Raw genomic sequence first — 26854 nt, 5'->3', positions numbered from 1 at the left:
GCTAAAACAGTCAACAATCATGGTAGAAATCATGGTAAAGCACTATTTTGGGTAGCCACCATATTGTAAATATGCACAATAAGGGTCCAGACACACCCAATAATGAAAATAGGTATTCCATTTAGTCTCTCATGGTCAGAAAACATGAAATAGACACTGAGTTTGCGTTTCTAGCTCATCTGGTTCAGAAGTTAGAGCCAAACCTATTTTCTGGGTGCCAATATTGTGGCGGCCATATTGTGGCGGCCATATTGAATTTCATGGAAACTTTCAATACAAAAAATGTTCATATTTATATCATTGATCAACCTGAGAAGTTTCGTGGATTTTGGTTTCGGTTAAATTTTTTGCCCTATTCACCCCCCATTATAACTAATAGGGGCCAATATTGCGGCGGCCATATTGGACTTCCAGCAAAAAATTGACCGGGTTGTCCATATAGGTTGTGATCCTACGGGGTCATAGATACTATTTCTGGTGGACAACCTTTGAGGTCATGGCAAATGCAGGTCAACCTCCTTTGCCCCCTGGGTAGGATCTGTTCCATGGAAAATGTTCTGTGCCTCGGAATGCTCTAGACACACCCCTGTGGAAAGAGATAAATAGAGAGAGAGAGAGAGAGAGAGACAGACAAAGAGAATCCGAATCAGATACAACTTGACTACAACCATAACTAGAACTGCACTCTGTCGAGTGCATACTTGCTTGTTGCACACTAGTAGGCCATAAATGGCCAACTAGTGCGCATTGTAATCATGTAATCTTTTCGCCCGCTGTAAACTGCCAAATTTCAGTATCTCTGTGGAGGAACGTTTGAAATGATTAATGTTTAGATGTAATTATTTGCTACCTACTATACATGTAATCATTTAGTATTAAGTATGATTTTAGTTTCTATCTATATAAGAAATACTGTTTTATTGTTGTAGATATATTCTGGATCCATTTTTTGTTTTTCAGAGACAAATAAATCATTTATATGTGTTGAAAAAAAAAGGTATATAAACTGAATTAAAATATGTTATACAGTATACTTTTTCTGTAAACGGTGGAATCTCAATATCTCTGTGAAGGAACATTTGAAATGTGTAATTATTAGGTGTAACTATTTACTACCTATCTAATTTATGTATGTAAACGCTTATAAAAAAACGCTTATAAAAAAAAGTATATAAACTGAATTAAAAATGTAATTTTAATTTTAAATCTATTTCATGTTAGACTATAGTGATATTAATACTAAATCATGGTCAGAGTAATATGTGTCTCTAACTTCAATTTCTATAATAATACTTTCACATTTGTTAAAATATACATGATCTAAAATATTTCCGTAATCTGTAGTTGGATTTGTATTTAATTGTTTAAAGCCTAATTTTGACATGTAGGTCTTTATACTTCTTTCTATCTCAGTATTATGGTTTTCATTTAAATCTCCTATTATCAAAATTGCAGAAGTCGGAGATGATATGTACTGTATCATGTATTCGAGAAATGTGTTTAATTTTGAAAGGTCTGTTTTAGGTGATCTGTACATAAGAATGATATATAGATTTTTATCTTTTACATGTATACATATATGTTCTACTTTCTCTAATATCCTGCTTTCAGTTGGAATTCTTTCAATGGAAATATCTTCTTTTATAGCAAACATAACTCCCCCACCTATATCTTTTTCTCTGTCATTCCTCATTGTATTGTAATTCGTGTCCGTTGTTTTTAATTTAAAAGTAATGTTATTATTTTTCTTTAAGTGTGTTTCAGTAAAAGCTATTAGATCCAACATTTCGAGTTGGGAATCTGAGTTTATATCTTCTAAATGTGGTAGATAACCTCTGACGTTCAATAATCCAATATTGTCGGGATTGTAGTTATTGATCCATATTTCACTTGGTCTTCTTTTTAGTATAACCGTATTTCCTCTCTTTGAAACGGCTAGAGCTGTTTTGTATTCGTCCTCTGTAAGTTCTAGTAATGTTAACATTTCATTCAACTGCATATGCTCTGGTTGTTGGTCTTCATGTATAAATGTCATTACTTTTTTTAATATAGTACGTGCTCGGTTTAAATCCTCATCCGAATCTGTTTCCCTTGCAATTATAATTAAGGGACTTGGTGGTTTTGGAAAATTAAATCTACAATTTCCTTTCTTCTTACATGCACATGAATGAACGTGTGTTTGTAATGTTTCTACTAATTTACTTAACTCTGGTTTTTCATTTTCATCCGGTAAACTACAGCTTATGATTTCATCTATAAATCTCTTCACTTTTTCCTCGTCATCTACGTCTAGTTTCGGAGCATCTTTGATCCATAAAATACTATGAGCATGAGGTGAACCTCTTGCTTGAAATTCGATTCTGAAAACAAAGTCGATAACTTCTCCTAGTGGTCCTAATTTAGATTTTATAAAATCTCGTATAAAGGTTTCTAATCTATAATTAAATTGTCTTGCAGCAGTCACAGGATTTCTTCTTAACCATTTGCTCCTATCCTCAAAACTCATATTCATTATTTCTTCAGTGGTGAGATTGATTTCATGTTGTTGAGCAATGATCTGTATAACTTCCGGCCATCGGAGATCAGCTGATGATAACGTCAAAAAAACGGCGGGTATATCTTTTTGACGTAGATAACCCAGCAGATCATATAGGGCCTGATTCTTCAACGCGCTTCCGCTTATATATTGACGTGACGCTAGCGGAAAGGCATTTACGTGGATTTCCCACATTAATTTGGAATTCATGGAAATGGCCGTGAACTTGACGCTGACTTTGGTTTTTCGGAAACTCCGCTAAATCCTCCGCCACCTCTTTAGGTGGCGGAGAAATTTGCGGAAGCATACACTTGCATATATAGATTTATTCAGAAGGCTTTAGTCTTCATGCTGAATCAATAAATAGTCCCCAAATCTCAGATAAAATATGTAGGCATGTGTCCCCAACATATTGGTCGATCAGCACATAAAAAAACGATATATATATATATATATATATATATATATATATAAAAGCCGAGTGCATTCTAGAGGCAAGTTAGCCTATAGAGTCCCATAAGGAAACTGCCCCTGCAAGCCCCGACACCTTTTTATTTATTTATTAGGATATTTATATAGCATGCCATGCGCGATTGCGCTGCTCACTTGACAGCCTTCTCTAGGCTACTCGCAGTACAACGCGTTGTGAGCTTGTAGATCGGCTCTCGCGCATGTTAAAAAACAAACTCACAATTATAATAAGAACATAGGCCTACTCACTTATCTGCATTTTGCACTGTACGAATCTAACGTTGTTTAGTGTGTGTTAGTGACTGTATTGTTTAGTGAGTCAGTTCTCTTGACTGTCGGTGTGTGTGTGTGTGTGTGTGTGTGTGTGTGTGTGTGTGTGTGTGTGTGTGTGTGTGGGGCGGACAGCAGCATGCTGCCGCTGAACCGAGTCCAATCTGGGTGAAATTTACATTGGAACATTAATATAACGGCGCGGTGAGCCCGGCCAGGACAGAACACGGCCCGGCCCGACTGACATTCTGGTTCACAGACATGCCGGTCTGACAGACAGACAGACAGCAGTCACGAGGGCTAATTAGCCCTATAAATCCACATTATGGCATCAGCGCGTGCAATTTGGCCAGTCAGTTTTAAGCCAGCTCACCTTAATTCATTATAATATGGGCAACGTTGTAGCTGTGTAGGCTGTAGGCTACTACATTGATCTCATCATGAGATCAATCAAGTTTGCCAAGTGTCCCGACTCCCGCGAATCATTTTAATATGAGGACATCATGAAATGAACCATGCACTTACATCTGACAAAGAGGATATAGGCTACCCGCTGTATATGGTTGAAATTCTAAATAGCTATGCCTACATGTCCATGCTCAGAACAAATCCATTCTCCACTATATGCATTCAGACAGCTGACAGTGAGATGATATTAATCTATTCCCCGAATGAATCAATGCAGCTCTGATTTAAAAAAAAGTATCGGATATCTCTTTACTTTTGCAGGGCGCCTTTCTTTTTTTATAACCCTGCAGTGCATTCATCCTGTCAAAATTAACTACTCTACAAGCTCATCGCGCTGTTGTATAGAATTGAAATCCTCTGTGCAGGCTATGATGACGTATTTCGAGATTTCCTGTTGCCCTTATATGGTGTAGAATGGGCGTGGATGTTCCAACTAACCAGGCGACACCAGGCGAATCGCTTGGGAAAAATGCGGAAAGGATACACTCGGCGATCCGCACAAATGAAGTGATTACACCAGCTTCCCTGAATAACACGTCCTCTCAACGTAGGATGATCGGACGGATAAATACGATATCCGTTTCCGCCACCGTTACACTCTGGCGCATTTCGTTTTTGAAGAATCAGGCCCATAGTGTCTTTTGCCAATATACATTAGATCCTCTTATATCTTTCAGAAATCTATAAGCATGATCTTTTCTCAATAATCCTTCAACGTTATATTTATTTTTTAAAAATCCTGCATTCATAGTTAGACCTTTAATTTCTCTTCCTTTCGTCTGTCGTAACATGATCGATGCACTGTCACATACTTGTTTGCACTCCACACCATACTGACTGGCAAGTAGGTATTCAACATCCTTGGCAAAGATAAACTTATAGATAAACACATAGACACGTGTGCGCGAATGCACGCACGCAACACACGAAAACCAAAATAGAAAGCGTGTACAAACCTCACTTCAGAAACAGTAAACATTCTCAGGTGTTTTCTATTATCATTACAGTACTACACTCCTCAGTTACCTGCAGACACATGCATAAGCAGGCAATCACGGACAGACAAACAGACACAGCAGCTGGTCTGAAGGAGACACAGAGGTTAATAACAGTGCGTGTGTGCGTGCGTGTGCACATGTGCTTCATAACATGAAGTGTGCCTGTGTGCGAGAAGCTGATGTTTTACTATTTACAGCAACGTGAGTGGTGCTTTATGTGGCTTTCAAGTGTATATGTTTAAACATGTGTCTTAAACATGTCATCTGGTCTTGAAGTTTATGAGTGTTTGTGTGTGTGCGTGTGCGTGTGCATGTGCGTGCGTATGTATGTATGTATTTATATGTATGTATGTGAGTTTGAGTTGAGAAAAAAGTATGTAGTAAAAATATGGAGGAAGCAGGATCTTCTTCATGACTATGTTTTGGTTTTCATTGCAGGCTGGTATGGGAACACACCAAAAAACACCTGACTTTACCGGTAATTAATAGACACACGTTTCCAGTACATGCTTCTCCAACCGCTTCAGATCCACACTGCTAGGGTGGAAATAAATGTGTTGCAACATGTCATCTCAAGACCCATCTCTCAATGAAGGACTCAGCTGTGAGTATAACAAAATACATACATAAATGGATGCACCTGGGACGTATCCTCAGTGATGTATCCCAAGGTCATTGGGGTTTCGGGTCTCGCAACATCATACCCCTCACTCAGGTGACCCAGCCGGGAGTGATCAAGTCCCGACTTACGTCCCAGTAGCTACCCTCGATAAGTCCCATTAGGGAAAAACCAGGGCCACACAATCCGTTCCTCCTGAACTGTAGTAGTGATTAAGGATTATATATGTGTGAGAAGCTCTTTAGGTTTAGGAAGAAGAATGCAGAATAATGTGTTGTATGTGTCACTGTCTACCTATATTGTGCAGCACCCATTATACAGCAGGCCTACTGTATTGCATGTGTTGGAGACACAGAGTCAAGCAATGGAAAAACAGAAAGACGCAAGGAAAGGCAGTTTTATTTATTTCAACAACAAGGCAAATTAATGTACTTTACACACAGCATCAAGCAAAGGAAACACAATTATACAATATTAGAATGCATGAAACTAAAGAAGTACAGATAAGTACACATACAACTACAGTGCAGAAGAGAAAGAAAAAGACAAGTAACTAAATTAAAGGCAGCGGCAAACAATAAGGTCTTTATTTGAGTTAAATACAGTAAGAGCGGCAGCAGACGTACCTGCAGTTTGTTCCAGACATGTGGTACATAAAAAAACTAAATGCTGCTTCCCTTTCCCAGATGACCTGAGAGGTCTAGAGTCTAGACTCTAGACTCTAGATGGTTCATGGCAGTTATCGCACAAGATCACAACTAAAGCTTTCAAAGCTTTTTTCTTGATAGGTTTCGTTTTTATATTGTTCCATTCGTTTTTCACTTCGTTTTTCCTCGTCATGTTTTTTCCTTTCTTTTGTTGTTTTCCTGTGATTTCTCTTGATTTTGTCTGGGGTTTTTTGTCTGGCTTTTTCTTTCTTACGTGTATTCTTTAGTTTGTTAAGTTTTCTTCTTTCTTCTTTCTTCTGCTTATTTTCTTCCAAACGTTTTTTTCTTTCCTTTCTTTGCTCTTGAACTGAAAGGGGTATTTCAAGGATATCATTTCTTATGTAAATACGTATCTTTTGTTCATTCATTTTGTTTTGTATTTCTACCCTTAGATCTCCTTCCTCTTTAATGTATTGGTTCATCTTTTTATTCATTTTATAACAATAATTCCTGGCTTTAGTTCTTCTAGTTCAACTATGGATTGGTACAGAATGCTATATAATAGGTATCCAAAGATTTTTGGGTTCAACAGGCTTCTTTACAGTACGTCCGTCTTTTCTCCCTGGATAGAGAGGCTAACCAATGATCTGGAACTCCGGAGGAGTTAGGATCGCGGTGCAACGACCGCAGATTGCAGAGATTCACCCCGCGTCTCCAGAGCTGAGGAGCGTAGGAACGGCAGGGCTGGAATGGCTAGCACTTCCAGGCTAGCAACAGGAGCGAGGCAGGTCACGCTGGGGACCTGGCGTCGTTGCAGCAGGGCGGAGGGAGACGATAATCCAGGTGTGTGTAGTGGTCGAACCGGCGGTCAGTATTGAGGTCTTGATATGGTAGGGCTGGAATGGCTAGCACTTCCAGGCTAGCAACAGGAGCGAGGCAGGTCACGCTGGGGACCTGGCGTCGTTTCAGCAGGGCGGAGGGAGACGATAATCCAGGTTTCACGTGTGTGTAGTGGTCGAACCGGCGGTCAGATAATCCAGTTTTCACGTGTGTGTAGTGGTCGAACTGGCGGTCAGTATTGAGGTCTTGATATGGTAGGGCTGGAATGGCTAGCACTTCCAGGCTAGCAACAGGAGCGAGGCAGGTCACGCTGGGGACCTGGCGTCGTTGCAGCAGGGCGGAGGGAGACGATAATCCAGGTTTCACGTGTGTGTAGTGGTCGAACCGGCGGTCAGTATTGAGGTCTTGATATGGTATCTGAGGTCTACTACGTGATCTGTCTTCTTCTGGCTTCATTACGTTGTATGCACCAGTATTTATGGTAGAGAGTGATGTCATTCCTGGCGTCTTGGTTGTGATGTCAGAGAGGCACTCCGTTGCTTCGTAACACTTCGCCCTTAGTGAAGCTGGTCGATGTGGAGCCGTGGACCAAGGATCTCTTCTTGATCGGCGGCCGTCGTTGCTTCGGGCTCTGGCCTCTTCGGACTTTACCATGAGGTGTTCTGGGGTGCTCTTGCAGACTCTGCCAGAGTGTTGACCTGTTCTTCGAGCTTGTCTTCCAGACTCGGTGGTGGTGGTGCATCAATGCTGGATGTGAACTGCACAACGATGCTTGGGCCGTTATGGCTTAGAGAGCCCTAACAGGTAGGCGGAAGTGATGGCGCCAGTGTGTTTGGCTGCTCGTCTCCTGCTCTCGTTTTGGTTTGTGTTTCTGCTGTGTCTAAGCCTTGGCACTGTTCAGATTAAGTCTCTGTTGGTGTATGATCGCCAATCTCCGGCACCGAGGAGGAAACGTCTCCGCCGCCGTGGCAAATGGAGTGGCAAGCTGGTGAAGCTGAAAGCCCGTGTATGCTACTCGTCTTTGTCTCACGTGAAACCTGGATTATCGTCTCCCTACGCCCTGCTGTAACGATGCCAGGTCCCCAGCGTGACCTGCCTCGCTCCTGTTGCTAGCCTGGATGTGCTATTCCAGCCCTGTCGTTCCTGCGCTCCTCAGCTCTGGAGACGCGGGGTGAATCTCTGCAATCAGCGGTCGCTGCGCCGCGATCCTAACTCCTCCGGATCAAAGGCTCCAGCCCCTGTCAGGATTGGCCAGGATTGGCCTGGTGAATGCTAGATCGCTGACAAATACAACATTTATCCTGAGGGATTTCTTCAGCTCCCGCGCCTTGGATCTCCTCTGTCTGACAGAGACGTGGATGGTGGCGGGTGAGTGCAGCGCCCTCGTTGAACTGTTGCCGGCCGGCTGTTCCCATTTCAACTCCCCGCGGCCCTTGAGCAGGCAGGGTGCGGGAACATGGAGCAAACACCATAGGACCTAAAGGATGAAGCGTTTGAATGTCGTGTGGGTGTCCAGCTAGCCAACAGTCCAACAGTGTGAACAGCTGCGGTTGTCAGTAAGATTACCAGAATGGCTAAACCTAACCGGCCTAGCCTAGTCGGCCTGGCTTTGTTCGGTTTCGTCTCATTGATCTGCAGCGGCTCTCCATCAAGCAGGGCGTTATCGCTTCTCCTGGGCGTCGTGTGGGATGTCTTCCCGGCGATGGTCTACTGGTAGTTGCCGTCTCGGCCCTTGTCACTGCGGCAGCTGGCGATTTGAGGCCGTTTGCGTCGTGAAGCTGAACCTCCTCAGTGGTCGCATGGTCGACCACTGCCTCAGCATTCCTGGCCACTCCGTCACTGAAGAGAGAAACCTGGCAGTGAACCTCCACTCAGGATTGTTTATTTTAAGGACCTTTTTCTTCATAGAGTTTAGGTTTCCAAAAATATCATGTATTTCAGTTGAAAAAAAAACATTTAAAAAATAGGTTGTTCCAAAAATATCATGGATTCAAGCTGAAAAAAAAATATAAAAAAAAATATATTATACTCGTATTTATTTACATAAAGAATCAATAAATTTGCATTGTTTTTTATCAATTTTCTTTACATTTGTCGCTGTGATAGTTACATTCTTTTTTATGTTATTTGTTACTATTTTCAGGCAGATTTTAAACATAACGATTTCTGATTTTAATGCATCTAAATGTTCATTAAACTTATTTTTATTACTATCATTTAATTCAATCAAATAATCTTCTGACTCACCCAACATTTCAGAAATAATATCATGTTGACAACTTATCAAAAGGTATTGATCACACACTGCTATATCTTGCGTTTTAAATATGATCTTTAATCCTGATTTACAATTGTCAGATGTTTTATTACACGAATTACAAAAGTAACCTTCATCCACGAGTCGAATGACCGATTCATCACAAGTTCGACATAAAATCGTTGGCGAATCTTCCAATTTAAACTCAATAATCCTCCCCAAATAACTATATAATATTTCCGTCTCTAAGTCATTTACGTTGTTCATATTAAAAGAAAACTTTTCTGTTGGTTCCTCATTTAATATTACTTTTTTTCCTTCTTTTTCAAACCATAATCTTAATTCTTGAACTTCTGGTATATCAAGCTCCCTATATAATATAGTACCTGTATTACTAGTCAGATTCTTTTTGTCATTATAGCTAGTTATGATGGTTCCCTGTAAAATTAAAATAGGGTAAAGAGAGCCGGTATCCATGGTTGTGTCTTCTTCCCAAGCTGTATATATAATTTTTGTATTTGATGAATCCAATAACTGTAATTCCCTTTTTCTACGTGGTCCATTATTTGTAGAAATAGTCTTTACTTCTGAGAAATTAATGCAAATCCCCAATACGTCTATGACACATTTGTCTTCTAACAACTGTATGTCAGGTATCCTGGTGAAATTAAACTTAGGTTTCAAAATTTCCACATCTCTATCAAATACAATAATTTCTGTCCTTGATTTCAGTATAATTTCAAATTTTTCGCGGTCTGTAGAATATTTTGGATTTATTTCTTTAAATTGTCCGTCAGTGATGAAATAACATTGGTTTACTTCAATCAAATTAAAATATTTCTCACATTCTTGAGTAAATCCTGTTACCTTAATTGTTGCTGTACTGTCTGTAATCCGAAAGAAGAAGTATATTCCGTTAGTAAATTTACGTTGTTCACTTTTAGTAACTACCTTTCCACATATTTTCCATCTTTCACGACTTCCAAATGATAATGAACTTAATGCTGAGATTTTAATTACGGGGTCCTTCTTCATCCTTTTATTTGAAGGTATATCTGTAGATAGTTCCATTGTTTTTCTGTATGTTTCGTTGTGGAGGTGTCCTATTGATCTAGATCTGTGTTTACAACAGGCTTCCGTGTGAAATTGTCAAATGATCTGGAGTGTTGATATGCCCGAGTCTGTCTGCGTCTTCCTCGGAGAGTCCTGGTTTCAATATCTTCCTTCTTTCACTGTGCAGCTGAGAGTCTTTGGCTGAGAGTCACCCCAGCTAACTGAGTCCTGGTTTCAATATCTTCCTTCTTTCACTGTGCAGCTGAGAGTCTTTGGCTGAGAGTTCCTCGGAGAGTCCTGGTTTCAATATCTTCCTTCTTTCACTGTGCAGCTGAGAGTCTTTGGCTGAGAGTCACCCCAGCTAACTGAGTCCTGGTTTCAATATCTTCCTTCTTTCACTGTGCAGCTGAGAGTCTTTGGCTGAGAGTCACCCCAGCTACCTTTTCTAGCCTTCCCCCGTGGATGTGTCAAATGATCTGGATTGTTGATATAGCCAAGTCTGTCTGCGTCTTTCTCAGAGAGTGTTAAATGACTGAGCTTCTTGCGATATTATAACTTAGTTTTTGCATATATAATTATATACTTAGATATATATTTAATTTTGCAAACCACACTAATATTATTAATTATGGTAACATTTTTGACACGTTGTGACTTTTATACATTCCAGAATCATAATGTTGTATTACATACGTCATTACTGAGAGCAGTTATACAATATCTATATACGTATATACGCATATACTATATACGTATATCTATATACTCTATACTCTATACTGTATAAAGTGTGTAGTTGTAAGTTGATTAGCGGTATTCTGTGATCGGCCTGGTCCAAAAACCGTGACAGCAAAAAAACCGTTCCGCCATTCCAGGACCCCCCCAGAAAAACATCAAATCTGTGCCCGTATTGCTGGACCAATGATGACGAAATGACCATATCTCTTACGTCATCATTTAGAGCTGGTCATACACGTATTTCTTACGTCATCATTTAGAGCTAGTCATACACAGTATATATCTATATACTCTATACTCTATACTGTATAAAGTGTGTAGTTGTAAGTTGATTAGCGGTATTCTGTGATCGGCCTGGTCCAAAAACCGTGACAGCAAAAAAAACGTTCCGCCATTTCAGGACCCCCCCAGAAAAACATCAAATCTGTGCCCGTATTGCTGGACCAATGATGACGAAATGACCATATTTCTTACGTTATCATTTAGAGCTATGAGCTATTAGAGTGTATGACTAGCTCTAAATGATGACGTAAGAAATACGTGTATGACCAGCTCTAAATGATGACGTAAGAGATATGGTCATTTCGTCATCATTGGTCCAGCAATACGGGCACAGATTTGATGTTTTTCTGGGGGGGTCCTGAAATGGCGGAACGTTTTTTTTTGCTGTCACGACAAATGGACCAGGCCGACCACATTACTTGCGCGCTCTGCTTGCGCAAGTAATAATGATGATGACCATGGGGATGAAGAAGATACCAGTTATTCTAGTGGTCTGCGTGCTGCTGTTCTCATCTCTGGATGTCCTGGCAGAACAAGACAGTAAGTATCTGGTCTGTACTAGTTTTAACCTACCTTTTATTATTATTTTTACATTTTTCATCTCTGGACGTCCTGGTAATAGAAGGCAAGTTAACTTGATTTATAGATCTATTATTTATTTTTTGTAAAATTCCTTTTGGTATCCACAAAAGCTCTATGATAGAGTAGTGATACATGAGTAAGCGAGCCCACTATATTATTATTATTATTATTATTATTTACTTTATTTAGTGCTATTTTCTTATTGCTATTTTCTTAGCACACAAATGAAAATCTCTTTATCGCAGTCTAATGTTGGCAGGTAGTGTGCCGTGTAAAAAAATGTCCAGGCAAGGGTCAACCTGACGAGCTAGTATCTCCTCTCTCCCAGACCAACCAGCTGTGTGCTGCTACAGCATTTACCCCAAACGCGTGGCTATGGGACAAGTGGCGAGGTTCGAGCGCACAAGCGTCTCCTGTGCTAAGGACGCCATTGTGTGAGTATTATGCTATACTTACTATTGTATTGTACATGATAACATAAACACTGAACACATTCTGCAGATGCAGTTCCAAGAAAGAACGCCAAGAAAGAACTGCCATGTCAGCTACCAGTTAATGCAGGTTATATGTTTTCTTTTTGCCATTTGCTTGAAAAGCATCCTGGCCCTATATTCACTACTACCTCTAGTAGCGACCGTAGTAGACACTTTTTCACCTCTAAGCCAATGGGAGACTTACCCATAAAAGTCTGCCACCCATAGTCTGAACGGCATAAATCCCATACTCTGAACGCCGCAGCCGTGCGCTGAGGCAGAGCTGGCTGCGGCACACACACTGATTATAGATTCAAGATTGTATTGGGCAAGAATATTGATTACCATACAAAATAATTAATCTAAATTAGGGAAATTATGATTATGCTCTCTGAGTTACTGAGATTACTACATTGATCAAAATGGTCACTAAATAGCACATACTAGCCTACTGAAAGATTCAGTATAGACACAGGGTAAAGCAGATTTTAACAAGTTCTCTTCAAGAATAATTTCTACAAGAATGCAGGTCCTGAATGGCCGTTGAGTGTATAAATGAGTGTCCATTTGGATCCATTTGTATACACTAGTATACACACTCGTACAGGGGTGTTTCCAGTGAGCCAGCATGCACAATAGCAGCACCCTGACTCTTGTTTGACCAGAATGGAACAGAGCCTTCGTTAGTATCAACGGTAACACCACAGGAAGTAAGTAGCGGGAAGGGGCCCAGAAGCAGATACGGCACCGTCTCCACTTACAATGTACGTTTAGGAAACACGTCGATGATGGAAAATCTTCTCTCTATCTCTGTCTTTTCTATAGGTTCACAATGAAGAATGGTAGGCGGTTATGTGTTGAACCAACTCAGAAATGGGTCCAGGACATCATCCCCACTCTGTCCAGACAGGTCCAACAACACGCCAAAGTACAGTAGAGGGTTCTGCAGAGAGACTCTGGGCGGTCTAATACTTGCTACAAAGCAGTTCCAGACACTTTTGTGACAATGCTTTGAGATGAACAGCAAGCTTTGCTTCATGACAAATGTAAACGGATGTAAAATATGGTCTTGTTAATTGCGTTTGTTTTTTTCTCAATCTTGTCAATATTGTACTTTAAACAACAAGAGTTGTTGTCCTTTAGGTATGATGAATTGGATCGAGTGATTTAAACATGTACATTATGGTCAATTGCTGATATTGCTTTCACATACAATAAAATAAAGCATTGTATGTCCTCCTAAGTAATGGATTTTGGTTGCGTTTGCACAGTAGCCTTTTTTCAAGTCATGTCAAATCTCAAATTAGCCTTTTTTCAAGTCATGTCAAATCTCAAATTATAAATATTTATTATATAAATTATATTATAACACATTAGCCAAAGTAGTAGAACTATATTGTGAGCTACTGTAGAAGGGGGAAGTAGGCTACATTTCTGGTCTGGTCTTAAAATCAATTCTCAAGCATTCTAGCAGTCAGTGAAGAGGCCAGTATATAAACTGTAGGGGTAATATAGTATTGTCTTGCACATGGAAAAAAGGAAGCATACATACCACACGGATATATTTAAGCTCCATGCGTGCGATATCACACATCTGTGACAGCTAAAAATATTATGTTATCATGTTGAAGTCTAGTCATGGGCAGTGCACCCCAGCGGCCAGCAGAGGACAGTGTCTCTAGGATACTAGAGATGGGACAAAATAATACAATACTATTATTATTATAATATTGGTTAAATTAAGAATGTCTAAAGTATATTATATTAAAGTATTACACTAAGTATAGATATTTGATACAGTAAAGACAGAAAGGCAGAATACACAATACAGTGTGTGTGTGTGTGTGTGTGTGTGTGTGTGTGTGTGTGTGTGTGTGTGCATGATTAAGAGGAAGCAAGTGGAACAGTGGGGTTAGACATAAAGAAGGTATACCCCATAGGCCCTTTCTGAAACCAGTCCCTTGACTTGAAGTGCTCTCGGGAGGTTCCCTCGTCAGGAAGTGCCCCCCCAGCTGAAGGGCACTGATAAAAAACTGTTTGGTAATACACTCGCCATCCTTGTGAAGAAACAGGAAACAGACACCATTCGTTGCCATGGTTAACATCATTCAATTGTGTTACCTGTTATTTTGTTTGTACAGTTATATTGCATTGCATCATGTTTGTGTGACATGTGGATTTCATTAATATGGAAAAAGGAAATACAGCATGACTGTCAAAAATGACATATACATCCATGGTGTTTATAAATCATTGTGTTAAAAGTTGTTTTGTTTGTGTGGTTTCATTTATAGTTTTTCACGGTGGGGTAAATAAAGAGCCCTTGTGAACATCAGTTGGAGTGTTGTCTATTCTGCATCAGATGAAGATTGTTTAGGAGGAGTTTATTTATAATTTATTTGTGGTGGTACTTCCATTCGTAGGTCGCGGTTTCCATGCGGACAGAGAGCAGGGCTGCACAAGGCAATCGAGTCTAGATCGGCACAGACTCGCTCTTGAGGGCATTATAAGCCACTTCCACTCGAGGCTGCTTGGTTTCGGACGACATTTAATATGGCGCAGCCTCACGTGAACGTGCACATCGAGGGCAAGTGTGTAGGGCGAGTGGCGAGGAGCTGGTTTCAGAAAGGGGGTTAGGGTCAAATGTGGAAAAGAGTGCGGAAATGAGTGAATAATGAAAGGGAAGATGCACAAGACGGTGCTATGTTTTATGGTTTAGCGACCAGCTATGTTTTATGGTTTAGAGACAGTCACACTGAGGAAAACACAGGAAGCAGAGCTCGAGTTAGCGGAGACTAAAATGCTGAGGTTCTCTCTGGGAGTAACATGGATGGATAGGATCAGGAACGAGTAGGCTACATCAGAGGGACAGCGCATGTCAGATGTTTTATAAAGCCAGAGAGGCCAGACTGAGATGGTTTGGACATGTACAGAGGAGGGATATCGGTAGAAGGATACTCGAGGTTGGGACTGCCAGCTAGGCAGGAGGCCTAGAAGAAAGCCAAAGAGAAGATCTATGGCATGTAGTGAACGAGGACATTATGTTAGTTGGTGTGAAAGAAGAGGAGGGAGAGGACAGGGTGAGATGGAGGCCGATGATTTCCTAGGCTGTGGTGACCCCTGAAGGGAAAAGACTAAAGGAAAAGAAGATTTCATACAGTAATGCCTATGAATCTCACCCCTGACAAAAACGCCATATTCTAATTTAAAAACGGAAACTCACTTAACACACTTAACTATAACTAGAAATGTTTGCTCCTCGGCCCTGCACCTTATTTAACCTACCGGCGGCCATCGTGGAAATGATGCCTTTCCAGAACTTAGATTTTCCTAAAGGTTTAGTATATTTAACATACCCAATTATTTGGGGCTTCAACCTGACATATCTAATATTGGATTCATTGCAAGCAGACCACTAAGGGGCAAGCCCAACTTGATGGTTTTTGAAAACCTTATGTGCATACCCAACACCAATGATGACCATGCCAAAAGTCAAAAACGTGTCACCAAATGCACAATCTTGATAATTTTGTCCGAATTCCCTCCCAGTTAATTGTGCATTCACACTCTCCAAAGATCTGGTTTATAACGCCGTCATAGATAATAATATAAGGTTTTCGGTTTCGGTTTAATTTTTGTACAATAGGACACAATCATTAATTCCCCCTATCCTTGTCGCTCTCCAGCTGCCAGTACGGTTCAGAGTTGATTTTAAGATTCTTTGTTATGGTTAAGACCTACATGGTGGTTTCCCCCCCTCCTATATTAACATAGACCTTCATACACGGTCATAATCAATAATCATAATCATACTGCACAGGCCTACCCGGCCAAGGCCCTATAGGGGCCAAAGAGCTTAGGAGGGCCCTAAGACATGACAAGAGCAGTGGAACCTCTGACATCCTGTTGGGATGTATGGTGTGTCAAATGACAGCATGTTTGAGAGGCGCTAGAAATTGCATCATAGGCCAGCCAAGTCTAACCCTAACCCTTTGTTAAGGGTAGTTATGATGACATGTTTTTGCAAACAAAGCCTATGGAGTTCTCAAACCTTTTAATGTCAAGGGCCCCCAAATTGACACTTATTAGCCTGCAGACCCCCATTTGAAAAGATATACCAGGGACCCCCATAAGAGAGGATTTGTGCAGCTCTAGCAGTGATTCTCAACCATTTTAAATCAAGGACCCCCAGTTTGACGTGCATTAGGCTACGGACGGGACCCCCATTTAATGGCAAAATAGTTCAATGTATATTGTAAAATCAATGTTCATTTAACAATTCTGGCTGTGTACTTGTACGTGAGACACAGTGTACTTGATATGTATTGTGTCACAGTGTACTTGTTATGTATTGTGTACTGCCTGAACTGTAGCATACTTTAATAGTTAGGCTACGAGAGACATCTCGGTGACAGCAAGGTCAGCCTTGCTGCAGTATAGGCACGGTCTGATGTCTTGTGGTCACGTCATTATGATCCAGCTCTATATATGTTCCTGTGTGTGTAATAAACTTTGTGAACCTTTAGCGTGATACTGTCTCGTGTCGCGTTATTGTTCTACCGGGCCCGCTGCCGCTGCCACCGTACCAAAGGTATACTTCAACCGGATTGTCACACACCACCCAGCCAGCACACACTACTACCAGTACTTAGAGTTTACAACAATAACTATCCACCATTTAGCTGGGGACAAGCTTCACTTCAACTGCTCACTCTTAACGTGTTGCTCAAGCCACTAAACCTCCACTCAGAAAACACTAACCACCTCCTCCTCCGGAGTCCCCCCACCAAGCCCCGCACCATGCACAGGCCTTCTATTCAGCTGCCCCTCATACCAGTACTCACTAGTGCACTAAGCTTCCCCTTTGTCACACATTGACAGGTGTCGAGAGATTGCCATCTGATAGCAACGGTTTCTAAACTATTTGGATTGACTCCAGAAGCCAGAAATGTACTTCCCCCTCCTACAGTAGATCACAATACATTTCTAACTACTTTGGCTAAGGTGGGTTGTTGTAGAATATGCACATAATTTATATAATAGATATTTAAAATATAAATGATGACTGGATTTGACATGACTTGAAAAAAGTCAAACACAAACGCAACCAAAATCGATGAATTAGGAGGACATACAATGCTTTAGTTAAGGGCTAATTATAGGGCACAAGTGTGCCAAAAAACACATTAGTGCTTTTACGGAATAAATCTTTGTCCCACGTGCACATGCTTGCAAGTAATAATGTGTTGCGGGTCTTGCACGTGCGTGTGCATGGCATGATATCCCTAAATAAATGAAATACAACAATACACATAAGAATGGCTATGTAGCATTGAAACGCCACAGCGTGCACAGTAAGCATATTGTGCAGTCTAGACAAATTGATAGTGCACGTCTATGTGCATCAGCTCGGCACATCCTGGAAGCTCGCACATTGTTAAGATGTGGTATACTAACTAACTTTAAACCTCTGAGCCTTCCGTTCTGGATATGTGAACATTGACCACAGCTTGTTTCCACACACACACACACACACACACACACACACACACACACACACACACACACACACACACACACACACACACACACACACACACACACACACACACACACACACACACACACACACACACACACTTTCCACCCACCTACGCAAATAAAAGGGCCGATAGAACAGAGAGAGCATCATAGATGCAGTGAAGCAGATAACGCTACAAGTCCAGACTACAACCATATTCAATAATAATCATAGTAATAATGATGACCATGGGGATGAAGAAGATGCCAGTTATTCTAGTGGTCTGCGTGCTGCTGTTCTCATCTCTGGATGTCCAGGCAGCAGAGAGTAAGTCTATTTGGCTCATCTGGTTTTAATGATGATATAGAATGACGTAATTCTTTTTCTTGTTAATTCCATAAACCTGCCTGTGTATTTCTGTCTCTTTCTAACTCTGTCTGTCTGTCTGTCTGTCTCTTCCAGACAGCTTTGGTCCAGCCGAGTGCTGCTTCAAGTTTCGCGCCGCACGCCTGAATAAGGTCAAAGTGGTGACGTTTGAACGCACAAATGTTCACTGTGCTAGCTATGCTGTTGTGTGAGTATTAAGCTATTCTTACACACACACACAAACACACACACACACACACGCTGCACACGCACGCACACACACACAGACAAATAAATATAAGCAGTAACTCACGACAGTTACCGTACTATTGTGAATGTATCATGCCAATGCAGATTGAACCATTTTATCTAGAAATAAAGTCATGTACACAGGTTAAAAAGGTGCTGCTGTGTGTATATTTAAATTGGCTAATGGGTGGGTCACTTTGACTCAGACATAACCATATTGTTCACAATAATATGACTCAGACCACCATATAGCCTAGACTAGAGTTCCCACTTCAGACCCGTATATGGTGTGAGTCATCATACTGACTGTCATGACAGGTTCAGGTTTATTTGTCATAATAATAATAATAATAATAATAATAATAATAATTTCCATTGTATGTATACTCTGTATCTATACATATTATGTATAGATACAGAGTATAAATACAATGGACATTATTTTGCTCAGAACACTCTCATTCTTATATACACAGGACATAAACAAACATCTATAGTGCAAAGAAAAACACAAAAACACAAAACAAAGTGCAAGTGAAGTGACAATACAGTGCAATACAGTTATGACAGCATAACGTCAGGTCCGAATCGGATTGGCGGTTGAGGTGTGAGGGCTGAGGAGGGCAGTAGTGTGTAGTGGCCTGAACCTCTAATCAGGAAAGGTTCCTGGTGGAGACCGATTGATCGAAAACAACCAACAAAGTCTGCTCTCAAAGGAACACACTATTATAGCTGACCAAATGAAACACCTTTCTGATGAAAATGTTCTCTCCGTCTCGGTCTGTTCTATATAGGTTCACAATGAAGAATGGAGCCAAGATCTGTGCTTCCCCGACTCAAGAGTGGGTCCAGAAACTCGTCACCCATCTGGAGTCCACCGCCACCATTTGAGGGTTCTGTGTGACAACGGGGGCCACCCGACGCAAAAAGGCTCCCGACAACCAGGTGTTTTTGTGACGATGCTTTGACATGCCACGCCGAGCTTTGCTTTATGAGAAAAAAGGAACAGCATAACCATACCAGTTAACTATAGTGACAACTGTAATTCCCCAGGTTTCTCAATGGTTTTAACTACAGTGACAACTGTAATTCCCCAGGTTTCTCAATGGTTTTAATGTCCTTTACACACCGGGAGTGAGACGAATAAACAAATGGTTCATGCATATTTCACATCAAACTGTTAAAAAAAAAAACTTATCTTCTGTCTATGCCTTTTTGATCCATGTTTTTTTTATTTATTTTTATTTTTCTGTTAAGCACTTTGTGACTTGTTCTTAAAAGGTGCTATATAAATAAAGCTTTATTATTATTATTATTATTATACTTTGTCGTTGTTTTATTTGCAGATGCTTGTATTCACGGTGAAAAACTGACCTTGTAGAGGAGAATTATTAGATAACTGTATGGCCCCGTAATATTTGTGTTCTGTGTGTATACTTAGTATACTCATAACATACTATAAACAACAGTATAAAATAATGTAATCGCATGAGATGAATGATCCAGTGTGTAAAGACCTTTGCTATATTTTGGTGCAAGTGCTGAACATGCAGACATTCAAAGCTGTATTATTTGCTACAGTACATAATATATCTACTGTATTGAGTTAGGATTACTGTAGGCTACCCTTTTGCATTTACGGTATACTCAGTATACATACAAACTGTAACTACATGCTCTGAACAATGTGTTTTCAGTTTCCTTGCTGTTGTGTCATGTCTGATCATGCTCTGCAGTGTTTATATATATTTGTGTGTCTAAAATCTGAACGTGTTGTTTCATCTTGACATTCTAATGATCACATTTACTTACTTTTATCAGGGAAATGAACATCAATGATGACGTTTAGGTGGAAAAAGATCATAAGAAAATATATGAATTAATCAATTAAATATGTTGTATTATTGCAACGCTGGGTGTTACAGGGTTAAGCACTGATTAAATGGTTTTGGGGTGATTGACTTTGACTGAACTCTCTGAGGCTTTGTGAAAGTTGGCCTTGCAGCAGTTTGAAAGTTCTGTCTTGTGTTCAAACTACAGAACCCACGAGTCTGTATAATGCAAATACGTGTGCATTAAGCCCTATTTAGCATTTAATAGGAATTTGATATATAAGCTCGGTTGTACAGATGCAAATTTCATGAATTCTTTAAAGAAAGAAAAAAAAACCCACTGTGAAACCATGCTGTATAAACTGCATGTTCTCTCTAAAATAAAATGCATGAAATCTGACAGGAAGTTTATTACTTCCTGTTCTGCTCATTAGTCGTCCTGAGAGAGAGAGCGAGAGAGAGTTCCATTTGTACACTCTCTTAGAGTTAAATTAACATTGATTTTACAAATTAAAATATAAATTGGGGGTCCCAGAGAAAGAAATGCCATAAAATGAGAGTTCGTATGTCAAGCTGGTTGAGAATCACTGCTAGAGCTGTAAAGATCTTCTTATTGGGGTCCCCATGGTGTATCTTTTCAAATGGGGGTCTGTGGCCTAATTAGTAATTAGTGTCAATGTGGGGGTCTTTGACATGAAAATGTTCGGGAACCTACAGAGTCTGCCTCGTAGTTTCGCCAATGTTTAACCCATTAAGAGCTGAGGCCATTCTACAAAATGCCTTCTAAACCAGTCAGGGACGTGCAGAGGTAATTTGATGTGCAAGGGCTGGAATTCAGGTCCATTTTAGGTCTTGTAACAGGGACACACCCATACTGCACACAACACCTCAAACATGGACACTAGAAAAGTGGTCCTCCAACATTTTTATGTCTAGGACCCCCAGATTGATGTATATGGCCACAGACCCGTAGCTGAAAAGATGTACCAGGGGCAGGGACCCCCACGATTGAAGGAATTTATGTGACACATTGTGAGTCGATTGTCCATTTTTTGTAGCCGATATAAGAGCTACGACCTCATAGCACGTCACTTAATGCACTATGAGCTTGTATATCTGCTGTAATATTTTAAGTCCAATATATCCCCCCCACTTTGAGAGAACCACTGCTCCAGAAACTAACACCACTGGACCCGACAGAACATATGCCACATCAACTCAAACTTAAGGAAAGACATAAAGCAGTCACACAAGACAACCCAGTATTTATAGTGTCTTGAGCTCGTTAACAGACCTAGTTCATCTGGTCCTCACAGGTGATGACACTCAGGCTCATCAAGGCTTCAGGGAGACGAGCGTGGAGATAAAGCTGAATTCCAATACCCCAAATCTCGGCCACTCGTTCACTCACACTCGGTCACTCCAGCATGGCGGTGTTAGGCTACCGTGAAATTGGTGACCTGCTGAAATAGGCCACATGACACGTCATATAACGTCAGTGTCCATACGTAAATCATTGCTGTTTGTTTATTAGCACTCACTTAGCAGTCTAAGCTAGTGGTATTTGGGCCATGTATCAAAGACCCGGGACCCCATGTAAGTTGTGTGAAGTCCACAAAATGGTCACATGTTTCGTCAGGTCACCAATTTCACCGTAACACTGCCATGCTGGAGTGAGCGAGTGTGAGTGACTGAGTGGCTGAGATTTTGGGTATTGGAATTTGGCTTAAGAGAGGCATTGGGTAGCAGAGAATTAGGTGACAACTGTGAGGATTTTGTACAGGGGTCAGATCAATATGTCCCTATACACCTGCCATTTATCCGTGGCAAGACTTGGACTTGTCTGTGGCAAATTAAAGATTTAGTTTTGATCATAATTAAGTCCCAATTAGGCTACTGCATGAATGTTAGGTCACATTCATACCAGAGAGCTTTAGTAGTGTGTAAAGGCACTAGTGGTCCCTAGGGGATCCTTTTTCCCCTCCCCCCCATTTTTAATTAATCTAAGGCACTTTTGGGGGCGTGGCATTTTAGCATTTCCGGTCATATTGATCGTATTGATTGGAGTTTCCGGTATCTGATGACGTCATCATATTGATCCTGCTAATGGCATTTTGCCAGTTTGGCAGTTTGGGTGATTGTTATCTTTGGCAATCAGTGGTCATTAATTCAAACTAGTTCGCCATCAAGATTATTTAGTGGATAAGTCTATTCATGAATCAGTTAAACTAATTTTCGCATCATCTGCGTGTGTGTATGTGTGTGTGTGTGTGTGTGTGTGGGTCCAGTGGATATTGATTATGCTTGCACGCAGGCCAGGGGGACAATAGTTCGTATATGGATTGTGTCAGGGACATGCTTTTGCACGGTGTGTGTGTGTGTGTGTGTGTGTGTGTGTGTGTGTGTGTGTGTGTAGGTGTATGCGTTTGTATGCATGTAGACCTGCCTCATCCTTTCTACTGGTGATCCTAATCTTTATGAACCAACCGGCATGGTGGTATTGATTCTATGGGTGTGTGGGACCAGGCATAGCATGTGTGGGCATATTGCACCCCCCTTCTTCTGAGCAGGCTGTGGGATTGGGATATTGATTCTATGTGGACCCTGTCACGGCTCTACTAGCCAAACAGCTGATGGGTACATCTGTATCATGATTGGGATAGCAATGTTAAAATTTATGTTCACCCCTAAACGCGTGACAGTCTGTGATATAACAGACACCTATGGTGTGTTTAAGGTAAAGCATTTAGGCAAAATATAGGACGGTTATAGATGATGTATGTTTAAAAAGTATAATTGACATAATATGGGGTTTTTATTTTAGACCATTGGATTTAGTTAAGTAGAGTTCAATACACATCTTTGGACGTGACTATGTTCTTTATCAGTATTATATAATATTACATTTTATTTAGAGTATAAGGCTAGTCATTAACCAATGATACCAATTTTCACATGGTTTCTAAACTTTGAAAGTGTGACGATGTGTTAAGGCATAATGTTGCGAAAGTAGCAGATCTCCATTTCTCACAATATGCCAGGCGTACGAGTCTCCACATCTATGTCCAATACTAATATTTCAGCAGATCTCCAACTATAGCCCTCTGTTTCTGTATCTTTCACTCGGTATTGCACCAGGTTGAGTACGATAGATACCTATCATTTTATAAATGGTTCTGTCTACCTTCATTGGTTTGCTTTTCGTCATGCCTCTACCAACTAGGATACTATGACCTCTGTAAATCAGACAGTTAAATCAATAAAAGACGAATGAATGTTGAATGAGTCCAGATATTTATTCATGATGTGTTAGTAAACGTGTTAGTAAACACATGAATATAGTGCGTTTGTATCCTTGATGTAGTATCGATGTCAGTAATATGATAGAATCAAATATTGTTTACTGTGAATAAGTTCATGTGGTGAATATATTCTATACATTTAGGGGTTGTTTGGACTCATGCACTGAAACACATTATGTTTCGGGGGTATGTGTGTGTGTGTGTGTGTGTGTGTGTGTACATTATTTGTGTACGGCATGTGATGTACGGTGTGTGTGTGTGTGTGTGTGTGTGTGTGTGTGTGTGTGTGTGTGTGTGTGTGTGTGTGTGTGTGAGGGCTGACGTTCAGGTATGCTCAGACATGTTTGGCCAACTTGAGCTGTGATGCAGGCGATAATATTGATTGGTATACGATTATTTAGATTGATGTATACAGTATGTAATACAGTACATACTTACATAGAGTAGTTAGATAGTTTTTGTTACCATCTCGCAATATTTGACTTTTGATATGGATATAATTTCATTAACTGGAGGCATGGTTGGTGGAATCCTAAAGGATGCATATCTATATGCAACTATAGAGGACTGTCCCTGTTTGCCACATGTTTAAAGTAATCATGTATAGCATATTGACGTAACCTGTATATTCATGCGTATAATGTCCTGTCAACCAACATTAGCATGCATTCATACTAGTTTTAAGTATATACGTACGATATACTTAGATTTTTTTTTTTGCATGGTTCAGGTTGTCTTAATGGTTTGTTTTAATGTACGACATGGACTATTTTTGGTATGTGATGTGGTGTTTTGTGACATTTGCATGGTTCATGGTGTCTTATTGTTTTGTTTTAATGTATGACTTGGGTTATTTTTGGTAGGTGGTGGTGTATTTTGTGACATTTGCATGGTTCAGGGTGTCTTAATGTTTTGCTTTAATGCATGACATGGGTTATTTTTGGTACGTGAGGTGGTGTTTTGTGACATTTGCATGGTTCACGGTGTCTTAAGGTTTTGTTTAAGGTATGTATTGTATTATTTTGGTGTATTGTGCTGTGTTCGGGCCGACATTATTCTGTGACACGGAATAAAAAAATGTGCGTCCAAAGCTGCGTTGTAACTTGTGGTGTTAGCCGGTACATTATTGATTCGGCAGCCCTGGGGGGGGGGGGGTGTGTGGCAAGACGAGCGTCTCCTCCTCTGAGGTTGTTTTTTCTCTGTATACTCTCTCTGGTGCTACTCTGATCGGCGACGGCGACATGATACAAACACAATAACAAACAAATGCGCATGTGGGGGTGTAGTCAACGTAGGTAGGTGGAACAGTGTCCGTGACGAGTGTGTCTTGGGGGCCGGTCTAGCTGCAGTGTGAAGAGACAAATGTAGTCCGGAAAGAATACGGAACGTTTGCTCTGACGTCAGTGCAGATCGGATAATCTAAAATATCTAAAACCAGAGATTACACAAAAAATAACGCCAGGAAAGTGTTCTATATCTTATAAAGGTCATTGATATATATTTTTTTGCTAAAAGGGTGAAGTGTCCCTTTAAGTAGCATTAAGCTATTTATTATGTTCCACAAAAGTCTACTTGAATAATCAAACTGAAAAGGTCAAATTAATAGCTCCAAAATACATATTAAAGAAATAAATTAGTATGCTAGTAAGGTATGAAATAAGATCAAAAACTGTATGCCTTCCCAGCCTCCCCAAACATTTTCCATTGTTCTCAAAAGGCATGTCAAGAGACCTTAAACACTTCCTCCCCCACTGAGCCTTTCAAAATAAAATACAAGTTACAATTCACTGTTCCAGAATCGCTGCAGAGGAGGTTTTACTTTGAAGGGGGAAGTGCAAAGAGGCTCACTAAATTTACATGACATAGGCCTACTTAAGTTTCTAATTAAATGTGGGGGCTACTATTAATCCAAATTATAACTTTTCAAAAAACAATATTTGATATACCGGTATATGAAAGGGAAACCAATAAATAAAACAAAACTGTCTCCAACACTTGTCATGACACAACTGAAGCCAGTTTTACACAATCTCTACATTAGGACAAGAGGCAAATTATAACTTCATCTTTTCCTAAACAATATCTGATCCCGACCTACTGTCCCTTATTATCGTAAAGTTGGGTCACTGTTTATTTTGCATCGAGGAGCCAATAGCCATGTCTGTCTGACTCTGTACGTCGTCGCGGCTAAAAACAAAGGGGAACCCTGTCTTATGTTTCGCCGTACGACCTGTTGCATCAGCGTGCTAAAAAATTGCTGATCTGCAAGCGAGTCACGACGTGTCGCCTCCACAACACGCTGTGAGCTAGTAGATTGGCTATTTTCAGCACGCTTAAAAATGGAGGATGAGACGTTCAGAAACTTTTGCCTTCACAGTACAAGCATCAGCTGTCACAAGTTGAAAAGAGATGTGGCATCATTATTTTTCACATGGCCCATATACGAGACAGAATCAAAATTAAAAAGGATTAGGCCTACAGATTCAGTGGCATTTCACATTGCAAAAGGGTGCAGGAAGAGTGGGCACCTAAACATTAAATTGGCTATTTTTTAAGAATTAAATTAAATTTGGACATATTTTGTAAACGTTTTCACTTGTTTAATCCCAAAGGGGATTTAGCTTTCTTTGTTTAAAAGGATCCCTGGCCAGACAAATATGCCTTGAAACACTATACTTGCCCTCTATAACTAACAATAAAAACACCTTAAATATTTTTTTATTTCTTTCATAAAATAAAGTTGGGTAGTGTACACTGTTTATCTTTCTAGTTCTAATAGGAACTGCTCCTGTCGCAAGTTGAGGATGTCATATGACATATGTCCAGCCCCAGGGAATGCATGGCATGCACATGCTAATAAAAAGTATTTAAATATTGCTTTGATGCTCATTTTATTCTTAGGAAGTATTGAGTTGTTTTTATTAGCATATGCATTCCATAGGGCTGGACTAGCTCTGGTCCATAGCCTTACTGCTTAAGGCTAAGTATGGACCAGAGCTAGGGCTGGACCACACATGGACATATATCAGCCTGCGATGGGAGCAGGCCCTATTGATTGAAACATTCTCTCTTTATGAAAGAAATAACATATTTATGTTTTTATTTATTTTTATTCATAGAGGGCAAGTGTAATGTTTTAAGGCATATTTGTCTTGTAGCCAGGGATTTGGACTTTATTCCAATAGGAAAATTCACATTTGTTTGCATTTAAAAATAAAACACATTTTGAGACAATTTATTTATTTTACTGAAAAAGAATCAACATTGAAACCGAAATCGAGGTTTCAGAGAAAATAATCTTTATCAATTATTAATTTTTTTTTTTGGCAAAATCGTGCAGCCCTAAGCAC

The 26854-nt window shown here is 40.2% G+C and overlaps 1 long non-coding RNA gene across 1 annotated transcript; it reads left to right on the top strand.

The window, feature by feature from the left end:
• Nucleotides 1-17963: 17963 nt before the first annotated feature.
• Nucleotides 17964-19364, top strand: LOC310861014. The gene is made up of 3 exons (XR_014569450.1): nucleotides 17964-18086; nucleotides 18222-18329; nucleotides 19165-19364. It is a non-coding gene; the product is annotated as an uncharacterized lncRNA (long non-coding RNA).
• Nucleotides 19365-26854: the final 7490 nt, after the last annotated feature.

The sequence above is a fragment of the Protomyctophum parallelum genome (genome assembly GCF_964188405.1).
Source record: "Protomyctophum parallelum genome assembly, chromosome: 1".
Lineage (NCBI taxonomy): Eukaryota > Metazoa > Chordata > Actinopteri > Myctophiformes > Myctophidae > Protomyctophum > Protomyctophum parallelum.
The sequence above is the reverse complement of the archived record's forward strand: the minus strand, read 5'-3'. Positions and strand labels throughout refer to the sequence as shown.